Below are 11975 nucleotides of genomic sequence, written 5' to 3' on the forward strand. Positions count from 1 at the left end.
TTTTGTGTGGGCACTCAGTGCTATAAATGTTCCTCTTAACACTACCTTCAAAGTGTCCCATAGATTTTGGTATGTTGTGTCTTTTCATTTAATTTCAGGAATTTCTTTATTTCTCCCCTTATTTCTGATCTTACCCACTCTTCATTCAATAGTATATCATTCTATCTCCATGTGTTTAAATATTTTCTTTTGGTTTTTCTGTTGTTGATTTCAACTTTCATCTATTCTGATCTGAAAAGGTGCAGGGAATTATGTTGCATCTTTTGAATTGCTTGTGCTTGCTTTGTGGCCCATGTACCAGTATTGGGAAGATACATCAAAATATATTAATGTACCAGTATTGGGAAATATTTCCAATTTTCAAAATATATTTTTGGTAGTAAAAAAAAAAGCCAGGAGTTTCAAGGAAAGGGCTGCAGATTTCCAGGTGCCAAGGGTAATTAGTGACAAAATAGAAGGAGCCCAAAAGCCTAGGGTCTTTTTACATTTCTAAGAGAAGTGGACTTCCTAAAGGAAGTGGGGGAATCCCAGACTTTCAACAAAGCAACTTAACACATTTCAGAGTGTAAAAAAAGGCATGGAGTCTGGGTTAGAGACAGAGCAGGTCAGTTCCACATCAAAATACCTGCCCCTGAAGAAAGGACAGATCTAGTTGGGTCAGAAGACTGGTTATAAAATACTCTGTATCCAGGAATTGTCAGTGACTTTGTTTTGGGCCACCCCCTTATATTATCCCTGGATAGTATGGGGCTGTAACTGTCTGCTGTATTTCTATCTTTGTAATAATAAACTCATTTAAGTTTACAGCAAGAGTCCAGCCTAGTGTTATATTGCTCCTAGTTTTGGATAAGGACCCATGGCTATAGGAATTTTCTGGGAGCCTAACAAAGGTCCCCAGGAACAGTTCCCCCAAAGTGTAACAGCCCAGGATGTGATTTATTGGATGATGTTCCATAGGCAGCTGAGAATAATGTGTACTTTGCTGTTCCTGGTTGAAATATTCTGTATATGTCTATTAGGTCCATTTGCTTTATAGATTTTTTCAGTTTTGAAGAGTTTACTCACCTTTTGCTTTAAAGGTTGATCTAGTTGCATGAGTGGTGTGTTGAAGTCTCCCAATATTATTGTATTTGGGTTTATTTGAGATCTAATGTCCGGAAGGGTTTGTTTTACAAATGTGGGTGTACCCTCATTTGGGGCATAAACATTTACTATATATTTTCTTAGTGAATTGTTCCTTTTAGTAAAAATAAATGCTCTGCGTTGTCTCTTCTGATGTGTTTTAGCTTAATGTCTATTTTGTTGAATATCAGCCTTGCTATCCCTGCCCGATTTTGGTCTCCATTGGCATGGTATATCTTTTTCAATTCTTTTACTTTCATCCTATGAATGTCTTTGACTGTAAGGGAAGTTTCTTGCAAGCAGCATATATTTGGATTATGTTTTTTAGTCCACATTTCCAGTCTATGTATGTTAATTGGTGAGTTAAGTCCTTTGACATTCAGAGCTATTATTGAAATATGATTCTTGTTTCCTATCATTTTGTGTTCTATCTTCTGTTTGATATGTTATTTCTTCTTTGTTTAGTTGCCCTACTGATCAAATTTGTATATTCTCTGGTTCTGAAATTTGCCCCCCCCCCTTTGTTATGGTTTACTTAAGTATTTTTTCTAGTGCTGGCTTTGTATTCATAGATTTTTTGAGAGTCTGCTTATCTTGAAGCACTTTTGTTTCTCCATCAATTTTTGAATAATAACCTTGTTGTATATAGCAGTTTTGGTTGGAAGTTGTTTTCTTTTAGGGTCTATATTATATCATATCCATCTCTCCTGGTATTCATAACTTGGGTTTTAAGGTCTGGAGTGATTTTTATTGTTTTGTCCCTGTATGCCACCCATTATTTTGTTCTCACTGCTTTCAAGATTATTTCCTTAGACTCTATGTTCTTCATTTTGTTTATTACATGGCATGGGGAGGTAGTATCTGGTTGAGAATGAGAGAAGGTGAGGTAGCAGGATTCTTGTAGTTAATATAGAGTATTTAGGTATGAAGATATGAAATATTGAATATAAAACAAGGAGATAGTGTAAGGGAAAAAAGCTTGAGAAAATAGAGTAGATAGATTAGAGGGAGTAAGCTTGTATAAAGAATGGGGGAGGGAGCAAACTAACATGCATAAAGTGACAAAACAAGTAACAAAAACTAACAATTATAAATCAAAGACAAAAAACCAAACAAAAGAAAAAGAACTAGCGACAGTGAGAAAGAAAGAAATAAAGACAGAGACAGACAGACAGACAGACAGACAGACAGACAGAAAGAAAGAAATAAAGAAAGAGCAGTCCTGCTCATTTACATATAGAGTGCCTGGGCCTAATATCTATATGTCTGTTCACTGTAGTAGATTCTAGAGTATATTCCAATGTTTCTCATTTGCTCTGTAACCTATTAAGAGCTTTTGGATCCACTTTATGAGTGTTTGCACCCCTCTTTATTTATTTATTTATTTATTTATTTATTTATTTATTTATTTATTTTTGGTGGTACTTGGGTTCCTGGAAGCCCTTCTGCCTCCGGGCTACACTCTCAGACCTATTTTTACATTTTTATTTGGAAACAGGGTCTCCTAAGCCAGTGTGCACAGCTGGCTTTGAACTTGCGCAATCCTCCTATCTCTGCCTCCCAAGCATGGGGATTACAAGCGTGCGCCACCACACCCAGCACCCCTCTTTATTTCTGACAGCTTTGTGCTCAGGTCTCAGGGTGTTGGGTGTCACTGTAAATGAATTCCTTGTGAGTGCAGGGCTCAGTGTTTTCCTACCCTGGGCTTTGTGCTTTCCATCCCTGGGCTCTGTACTCTCTGGCCCTAGGCTCTGTTCTCTCTGTCCATGTGCTCTGAGCCTTTCAGTCCTGAGCTCTGTTCCTTTGGGTCCTGAGCTCTGCAACCTCTGGCCCTGGGATCCACACCCTCTGGGCCTGGGCCCTGTACTTTCCACCCTTGGCTCTGTGCTTTCTGCACTAGGCTCTATGATCTCCGACTCTGTGCTTTGCATTTTCAGGCCCTCAGCTTTGCACTATCTGGGTCTGGGATCTGTGTTTTCTGGGCCTGGGCTCTGCACATTCTGACCTTGGGCTCTGCGCCTTCCAGGCCTGGGACTACACCTCCCTACCTGCACCAGTGGAGGGTGTCCAGTGTAGTCTCAGAGCGATCCCCTGTGACTCTGTGCCAGTAGAGTACCCTGGGCACTATGGGCCTTTCCTGTGTTTCTGGAGGCTCTAACTGGACTACCTCAGAGATGGGTGTCCAGATCTTAGCCCACTGGGGACCCCGCTGCTGCTCTGGGCTGTTTTCCACCAAGTAACACAATATGGTTTCCTTACAATCCTGCAGGCCAGGTCTCTGAAGGGCACAGTGCACTACTGCCAGTGCCAGCTTCTGGTGAGTGTACCTACAGGCTTTTGGATATTTTTTCAACCCTGAAGCGTAGTGCTGTTGGATTAAGATGTTGAAGCCCTGATTCAATTTTCTCCATTTCAAGTCCTTGAATAACATTTTGGAATTTCTTGGGGCTGTGGAGCTGGCTGTTGTGGTTCAGGCCAGTGGCCCAAGATGGCACCAGTTGCCACATTAGGTCAGTCATATGCTTGGGCTCTTTGTTGTGGATCTCACATTCAGAGTATTGTATTTCCCTCACTGTGGTTCCCCCTTTTGTGTTTTTGTTTGTAAATATTTTCTGCTGCTTGTTTTTTTTCAAGGTGATGCCTTCTTGGCATTTAATTTTTGTTTATTACATCTACTGAGATATGCTGCATCCCACAGTCACCATTTTTCTTCCTTCCCAAGGTCAAGGGTTTAAACATCTCTTTCTTAGCTGTTGAGGGAAAAAGTCCTACACACTTATTTAGAAATTCAAATTACCACCATTTTTACTCACCACCATTAAGGAGACTGGCTTGGGAGATGTGGATTTTTGCTTGTCTTTACTTGGTTTCTGTTATGGTTTGAATTTATTTATATATTTTTATTGGTGTGTTGGAATTATGCATTATAGTGAGGTTCAAAACTGTCCTTTAGATCTTATGCATTAGACAAAGCAGTGAGGCTTGGTTGGTGAGGAAGGGTCCCTGGAGGGTTCCCTGGGGGTGTGTCTGGGAATCATGTTTCTTTGGCCTCCCCTCTCCCCCACTGCTATAAAATGACACAAGCTCTCTCCCTCACCTGCTCCCCATCATAATGCCCTGATGACCTGCAGCCTCATTTCCTGCTTGGAAGACAATCTAATATAAATAGAAATTTCTGAAATTTTGAGAAAATACATCATTTTTCCTCTAATTTCTACTTGAGTGGTGGATAAAACAGTTTCCCAGTCATCCTGATGTGATTACCCTAAGAATTTGTGTTTTCTTTTGTCAAGGTGCCTGTTGTCTATTTGGGCATACGTTCACTCAAAGTCTGTTAGTCCGTTTTCCATATTATGCAGTAAAGCTATGAATATTAGGGATTTGAATGCCTTATTAGACTTTGGGTCCAATGTAGGTTACTTGATTATGAGTTATTCTTTATATAAGGATGCACACATTTAAAATGGTTTAACCAAACAGCTTCAAATACTAAAAGACAGAATGGGAGAAAATCTGGGAGAAACGTAAGCATTATCTAGTCCAGAACTAGCATTATGGGATGTGTCATAATTATTTCTGTGCATCACTACATTTAAAGGTTGATGTTTGCACCGGGAGTGGTGGCGCATGCTTGTAATCCCAGCATTTGGGAGGCTGAGGTCAGAGGATCATGGTTCAAGGACAGCCTCAGGTACTTAGTGAGGCCCTTTCCAACCTAGTGAGACCCAGTTTAAAAATAAAGAATAAGCCCCGGTGTGATTCAATTCTGCATGTCTATTCTCTGAGGTGTTAGTTGTCTTTCTCTGTCTGCCTTCTCTCCCACCTAAGTGCTTGCTGTCATCTCACGGAAGATTCGATGGATAAGGACATGAGCCCCCTGAGGCCACAGAACTATCTTTTCAGTTGTGAGCTGAAGGCTGACAAAGATTATCACTTTAAAGTGTATGATGATGAAAGAGAGCATCAGTTATCATTAAGAATGGTCAGTTTAGGTGCTGGTGCAAAGGATGTACTGCACATTGTCGAAGCAGAGGCAATGAACTATGAGGGCAGTCCAATTAAAGTAACACTGGTAAGTTTGAAAATATCTGTACAGCCAACAGTTTCTCTTGGGGGCTTTGAAATTACACCACCTGTGGTCTTATGGTTGAAGTGTGGCTCAGGGCCTGTGCATATTAGTGGATAGCATTTAGTAGCTGTGGAAGAAGATGCAGAGTCAGAAGATGAAGAGGAGGAAGATGTAAAACTACTAAGTATATCTGGAAAGCGATCTGCCCTTGGAAGAGGTAGCAAGGTACCAAAGAAAAAAGTATAGGCTTGCTGCTGATAAAGATGATGATGATGACAATGATAAAGATGAAGATGATGATGTTAATGATGATTTTGATGAGAAAAATTTCCAGTGAAAAAAATCTGTACAAGATACTCCAGCCAAGAATGTGCAGAAATCAAACCAGAATGGAAATGACTCAAAACCATCTACACCAAGATCAAAAGGTCAAGAATTCTTCAAAGAACAGGAAAAAATCCCTAAAACACTCAAAGGACCTACTTCTGTAGAAAACATTAAAGCAAAGATGCAAGCAAGTATAGAAAAAGGCAGTTCACTACCCAAAGTGAAGGCAAAGTTCATCAATTACATGAAGAATTGCTTCTGGATGACTGACCAGGAGGCTATTCAAGATCTCTGGCAGTGGAGAAAGTCTCTTTAAGCAAATAGTTGAAACAGTTTGCCAAAAATTTTTCATCTTGCTTCATTTTTGTAACAGTTGATATCTGGCTGTGCTTTTTATAATGCAAAGTGAGAACTTTCCCTACCGTGTTTGATAAATGTTGTCCAGGTTTCATTGCCAAGAATGTGTTGTCCAAAATGCCTGTTTAGTTTTAAAAGATGGATCTCCGCCCTTTCCTTGTTTTTTTTTTTTTTTTTTTAGTATGTTTGGAATGTTATGATAGGACAAGTAGTAGTGGTGGTCAGACATGGAAATGGTGGGGAGACAAAAATATACATGTGAAATAAATTCAGTATTTTATTTTATATTTTATATTTTTTATTTTTTTGTGGTATTGGGGTACCTGGAAGCCCTTCTACTTCTGGGATACACTCCCAGACACCTATTTTTATATTTTTATTTGGAAACAGGGTCTCTTAAGCCAGCGCGGCTGGCTTCGAACCTGCGGGATCCTCCTGTCTCCGCCTCCCAAGAGCGGGGATAAACGCTCTTGGTAAACTCAGTATTTTAATAAAAAATAAAGAACAATAAATAGGGCTGGAGATGTAGCTCAGATGTAGAATGTCCCTCGGTTTTATCCTCAGTACCACAAAAAAGGTGGATATTCTGGACTGGTAAAAATAGTGTCAGTTCAGCCGGGCGTGGTTGCGCACACTTGTAATCCCCGCGCTTGGGAGGCAGAGACAGGAGGATCGCGCAGGTTCGAAGCCAGCCGCGCGCGCTGGCTTAGGAGACCCTGTTTCCAAATGAAAATGTAAAAATAGGTCTGGGAGTGTAGCCCGGAGGTAGAAGGGCTTCCAGGAACCCCAGTACTACCAAAAAAAAAAAAAAATAGTGTCAGTTCTTCAGTTCTTTTAACCCTCAGAGTGTTGTTTCAGAGTCATGTCTGTTCACATGTTTGGCATTTACAGAGAGGATTTGAAGAATTAGGTGAATTCAAGTGTCGGCAAATTTTATTATCAAGGCTTTGCAATTCCAGGAAATAAGAAATATACTCCAGGCTTTTGGTTTTTCAGTGCTAAAAACTCACCACAGCCAGAACCTCTGCCAACTCATTCTGTTATGCCTCAGACACTCAAAAAGAGCCTCACCAGAAGAGACTGGCCAGTTTAGCTGGGATCCTGGCCATCAGATATGACAGGATCAGCCGAAGCATCTGTTGATAAGCTTTGTGGGTCAGAGCTGATGGCAGGACATGCTGGTGTGGAACTGTGCTTCATGACTGATGGGAGCCAGTGAGCCCTGATTAACTACTGGGAAAATAAAAACCCAGTGGGTACAATTATTGTAATAAGCATTAGGAATGAAATAGTAGTCACATGGGCTTGCACTTCTGAGAGCTATGGAAAGGGTTAATAGGTTAATAGCATACATTGTTATCAGGATCAATATAAATAAAACCAACAACAATATTGCTTCCTTTACATAACCAAAAGAAATCAACATGGATTACCAGGGGCGAATTAATACCCTTAAGCCTAATAAAATGTAACTATCTCTGCTCAATTTTCTATCAGAGCCATTTCCAAGACAATGACTAAAAGTGAAAGTGTTCCTCTGGAGGAAGAATGCTAAAACACTCTGATAAGTGTGTGCATTAATGTTTCCGATTCTCTTAAAAAGATCTCATTTACTCAGGCAGCCCTTACTGAGAGAACCCTATATTGTGGGAAAAGATTTCAATATTTTAAAGACTGTTTGACCCTGGGTCCATGTTAACACTGGTATCAGGGAATAAAGAACATTATAAGAGCACTGTCAGTTGGAATGGTGTTTATGCTATTAAGGCAATAAAGAGAGTGCTGGCTGAGTCTTACTCATGGAAGGTCTGTAAACTGCCAGTGGTCATTTTTCAATTTCCCAAATATTTAATCCAAAAAACCACAATTCTAAATAATCCATGGGTCAAAGGTGAAATCACAGCAAAGTTAGAAAATATTTTAAATTGAAGGATAATGAAATGCAGCTTATTAAAATTGTAAGGTGTAATCTGGGCATGGTGGTGCACACTTGTAATCCTAGTATTTGGGAGGTTGAGGCAGGATGATAGCAGATTTGAGGCCAGCCTCAGCAATGTAGAGAGATACTAATCAACTTGGTAAAATCCTGTCTTGAAAAAATTGTGAGATGAAACCAAAGCAATGCTTTGATGAGAATTTCTAGCTTTAAATTCTGGCTTTAAAAAGAAAGGCCTCTAGAAATAGATGTATTTGGAAGTTGATTGTGTTTCCACACTGGTTTCCTGGCCAGTGGGTTAAGAACGATCTTGGGAAGGCTGTTTGGAGCCTTCAAAAACTGTCCTACATTCTGATAATAAGTGAAAACACCTTATTGTGAGCTAAGATTATCCTAGAGATTAGTGTTCTCCCTCTAAGACTTAAAAAAGGTAGAAGATATTAGAGTATTATTTAGTTCACCAGTTTTGATCCCACAAAAGCCAGATATCTGGCAAACAGTAGAATCACTTAGAGTTACTAATCCGAATTGAGTTGAAGTTTTGTCACGTGTAACTATTTACAGTCACTGACAGCCTGCACTGATAATTCATTCTCATAGAAAATGTCCCCTTAGAATAAGGACACATTCAGGCTTTTCTTCATTAGTGCACAGTATGTTAGAGACAATACCATATTCAAATGAGGTGGATACATGATCCCTTTTCTCCATCTCACCCTACAGAGAAAGGAAAGTCAAGTATTTTTCTTTATGCCAAACTATGGCTTCAGCACAGGCAAAAGGCAATCTCAGTAGATAACTTCCTTTGCTATACAATTTTTGGCAAAAATTATGATCTCAAATCAACCATTCCAACCCGTAGTGGTTTTAGTAGTGGTTTTAGTAGCTATTATCCTATATATACAAGTTTGTAGTTTAAACAATTGAACAAATTGACTTATTTAATTATCAAGGTGTATATGAGCCTTATTTTAGAGGGCTCCAAAAAATACAGTTATCTAAGTCAGACATGATATGAGTACTCTTCAAAGAGTCCTTTTCTTTTACATTAGTGAGCATTTGGTAATACTTGCTTTAGAAGTTTCCAGGTTAAAACTAGTGTGCCTAATCTCTATGGCAGTATCCAGTTAGCAGTTGCAATGAAAAATGATTCTATTTTTTAATATTAAAAAATGGGCTGCCATGAAGATGGCAATGGAGGAAAGTGGGGCTTACAAGCCCCGCTAACAACAAATCTCTATTACCACAAAATCAGCGCCTTTCATAGCCAGAAAACACCATCAGCAGAGAAACAAAAAATGTAATTACAAGGGACAGAGAAAAAGAGGGCTGGAAAAACGAGACACCAGAAAGAAACCAGACAGCATTGCTGCAGCCAGAGCCACGGCGTGGAACGGCGCGGGCGCCATCTTTTCTTGCAGCACCAGCCCCAGAGAGGAGGGGGACTCAGAACAGAGCCCAGAGCCACAGAGGAGATATACCGGTCTCACGGTCAAGGACGTGGCAGCAGTGCCTTACTGCCAGTGGCAGCGGTGAGTTCACCGGATGGCTATGGCTACAGGCCAACGCACTCAACAGCCCACCAGGCTCCAGAGAGGAGCGGTGGACAGCGAGCCGAGGTGAGCCACTGCGGATCAGCCGGGAGGAATTCGGCAGATTTCTAGGTGCAGGGAGTATCTAAAGCTCCCAGGGGCAGGGCTCAGCACACCTTGCAGGGACTCAGAGCGGAACCCAAAACCAGAGAGGAAATATGCCAGCCTCATGGCTGAGGGCATGGCAGCAGCGCCATATTGCTATTGAGGGAAGCAGCAGCGAATTCACCGAGTCCACGACAGCTCCATTTGCGCACTCAACAACAGTGAGTCAAATTGCGGGCCCTGGAGGAGAAATCCCAGTACTGTACTCCCAGGGACTTGATCCAGTGGGGGAGTGGCGGTGGCAGAGATATCACACCATAGGAGAACGCCCAACCTGGAACCCCCCCCATGGTCTAAAGCAGTCTCAATTGACTCCCTGGGTCTGAGACTCAGCCATACAACCCAGTACAGGAGTAGTGGGGACCGAGATATCACAGACTCGAGATCCAGAGCACCTTAAGTGAAATCTTAGTGACCCAAAGGAAGAACCCAGAGAAGGCACAAACTTCCAAAATCATGGGAAAGAGGAATAACAATGGAGCAATGAATGCCCACAACCCCACAACATCAGAACCTGATAAAACAGAAATTCAGAGATTTCTAGAAGATCAAATCAGGAAAATAACTGTAGAAATAATAGAGGTGTTTTGAAAAGAATTCAGAGAGAGCCAAAAAGAGATAAAGGATGCAGTTAATGAAGTAAAGGCCTTAATTCAAAGTACAAACAACCGACTAGACCACATTGAGAATAGAATCTTGATCTTAGAAGAAGATCATTCAAAAAATGAACGCCTAGTTTCTAATTTATTAAAAAAAAAAATCCGACAGCAGGAATCTGACATTGAAGAAATATGAGCCCATTTTAAGAGAGCTAACCTAAGAATAATTGGAATAGAAGAGGGAAAAGAAAGTGAAACCAAAGGGATAAGTAATATCTTCAAAGAAATAATAGCAGAAAATTTTCCAAACAGAGCAAGAGGTCGATACACAGGTCCAGGAAACTTATAGAACTCCCTTTAGACAGGATCGGAGAAGAGGATCCCCACGCCACATAATTGTCAAAATGACCAATGTGGAAGCCAAGCAGAGAATCTTAAAGGCAACAAAAACAAAGGGCCAAGTGACATTCAGAGGCAAACCAATTAGAATCACTCCAGAATCCCCAAACCAAGTCATGAAAGCCAGAAGGGCTTGGAGTAACATATTGCAAACTCTGAAAGAAAACAACTTCCAGCCAAAAATTTCCTACCCAGCAAAACTTTCTATCAAATTAGATGGGGAAATAAGAAACTTCCATGATAAACAGAAACTAAAGGAATTTATGTCTTCAAAACCAGCGCTAGAGAAAATACTCAAAGAGATTAACTACAAAGAAGAAATAGGTAATACACACCAGAACCAGAGAAACAAGATTTTCCATTCAACAGACAACTAAGATTAGTTATCTGTGGAGATTCATTATTTATGTTAGTCTTTTACCTATCTCTAAATTGTATTGTTTGCTTTTATTGTTGCTAATTTTTAGGATTTCTAGTTGGAATACTAATATACCTTCAGGTATAGCCTTTGGAAATATTTTATCCCATTCTATCAGTAACTTTTAACTCTGTTTACATTGTCTTTGGATATACAATATTTTTTTTATTTTTTAGGGAGTTTATTTACCCTTTTGTTGCCTGTGCCATTGAAATCATATCCAAGAAATTACTGCCAATTTCAATGTTGTGAGGTTTTATGAACCAGATTTTCTTCTAAAAGTTTATCCTCTTAAGTTTTATATTTAGGTCTTTTATCTATTTTGAGTTAATATTTGTATATGGAGTTAAGTAAGGGTCCAATTTTATTCTTTTTCATGTAATTATTATTTTTCAACAATATTTAGTTAAAAGATAATTATTTCCTCCACTAAATGTTCGTGGAAACCTTGTCAAAATAACTTGACAATATATGGAAGAATTTATCTCTAGGCTTTTATTTAACTCCAATAGTTTATATATCTGCCTTTATAACAGTACTACACTGTTTCAATTATTGTAGCTTTATATGGTTTGAAATCAGAAAATATACATATTCTAGCTTTGTTCTTTTTCGAGATTGTTTTGGGTATCTAGAGTCCATATTCCATATCAGGATAGATTTTTTCTGAAAAATAAATAAATAAATATATGATAGTTTCACCTTAAAAAAGAAAAAGAAAGAAATATTCTCTGGTAAGAAAAAAAGCAAAAAGAAATATTGAAATGTTATCTTTAAGTCATCAAAAGCTTGGTATCAGACAAATGAAACTGTTATGTGAGATTATCAACGTCAATATTGGATAAATTGCTATAATACTAGATGTCAACCACTAAGCCAAGCATGGAAAGGAGGGATGGGTAAGGAACGGGGTGGGGATTGGGTAGGGGCTAACTGGGCGATGTGTGCATGTATGTCTACAAAAGTATTATTTTTATCCCATTATAATGTATGAATACAGTGCACCAATAAAATAAAAAAATAAGAAAAGAATAAAAAAATGGGAGTATGT

At 39.4% G+C, this 11975-nt stretch overlaps 1 pseudogene across 1 annotated transcript; it reads left to right on the top strand.

The window, feature by feature from the left end:
- The first annotated feature begins 5158 nt into the window (after positions 1 to 5158).
- Positions 5159 to 5834, top strand: LOC308273461 (nucleophosmin-like; annotated as a pseudogene). The gene has a single exon. The product of its transcript is annotated as a nucleophosmin-like (transcript).
- The last annotated feature ends 6141 nt before the right edge of the window (positions 5835 to 11975 follow it).

This window comes from Muscardinus avellanarius (genome assembly GCF_963383645.1).
Source record: "Muscardinus avellanarius genome assembly, chromosome: 14".
In the NCBI taxonomy this organism is placed as follows: Eukaryota; Metazoa; Chordata; class Mammalia; order Rodentia; family Gliridae; genus Muscardinus; species Muscardinus avellanarius.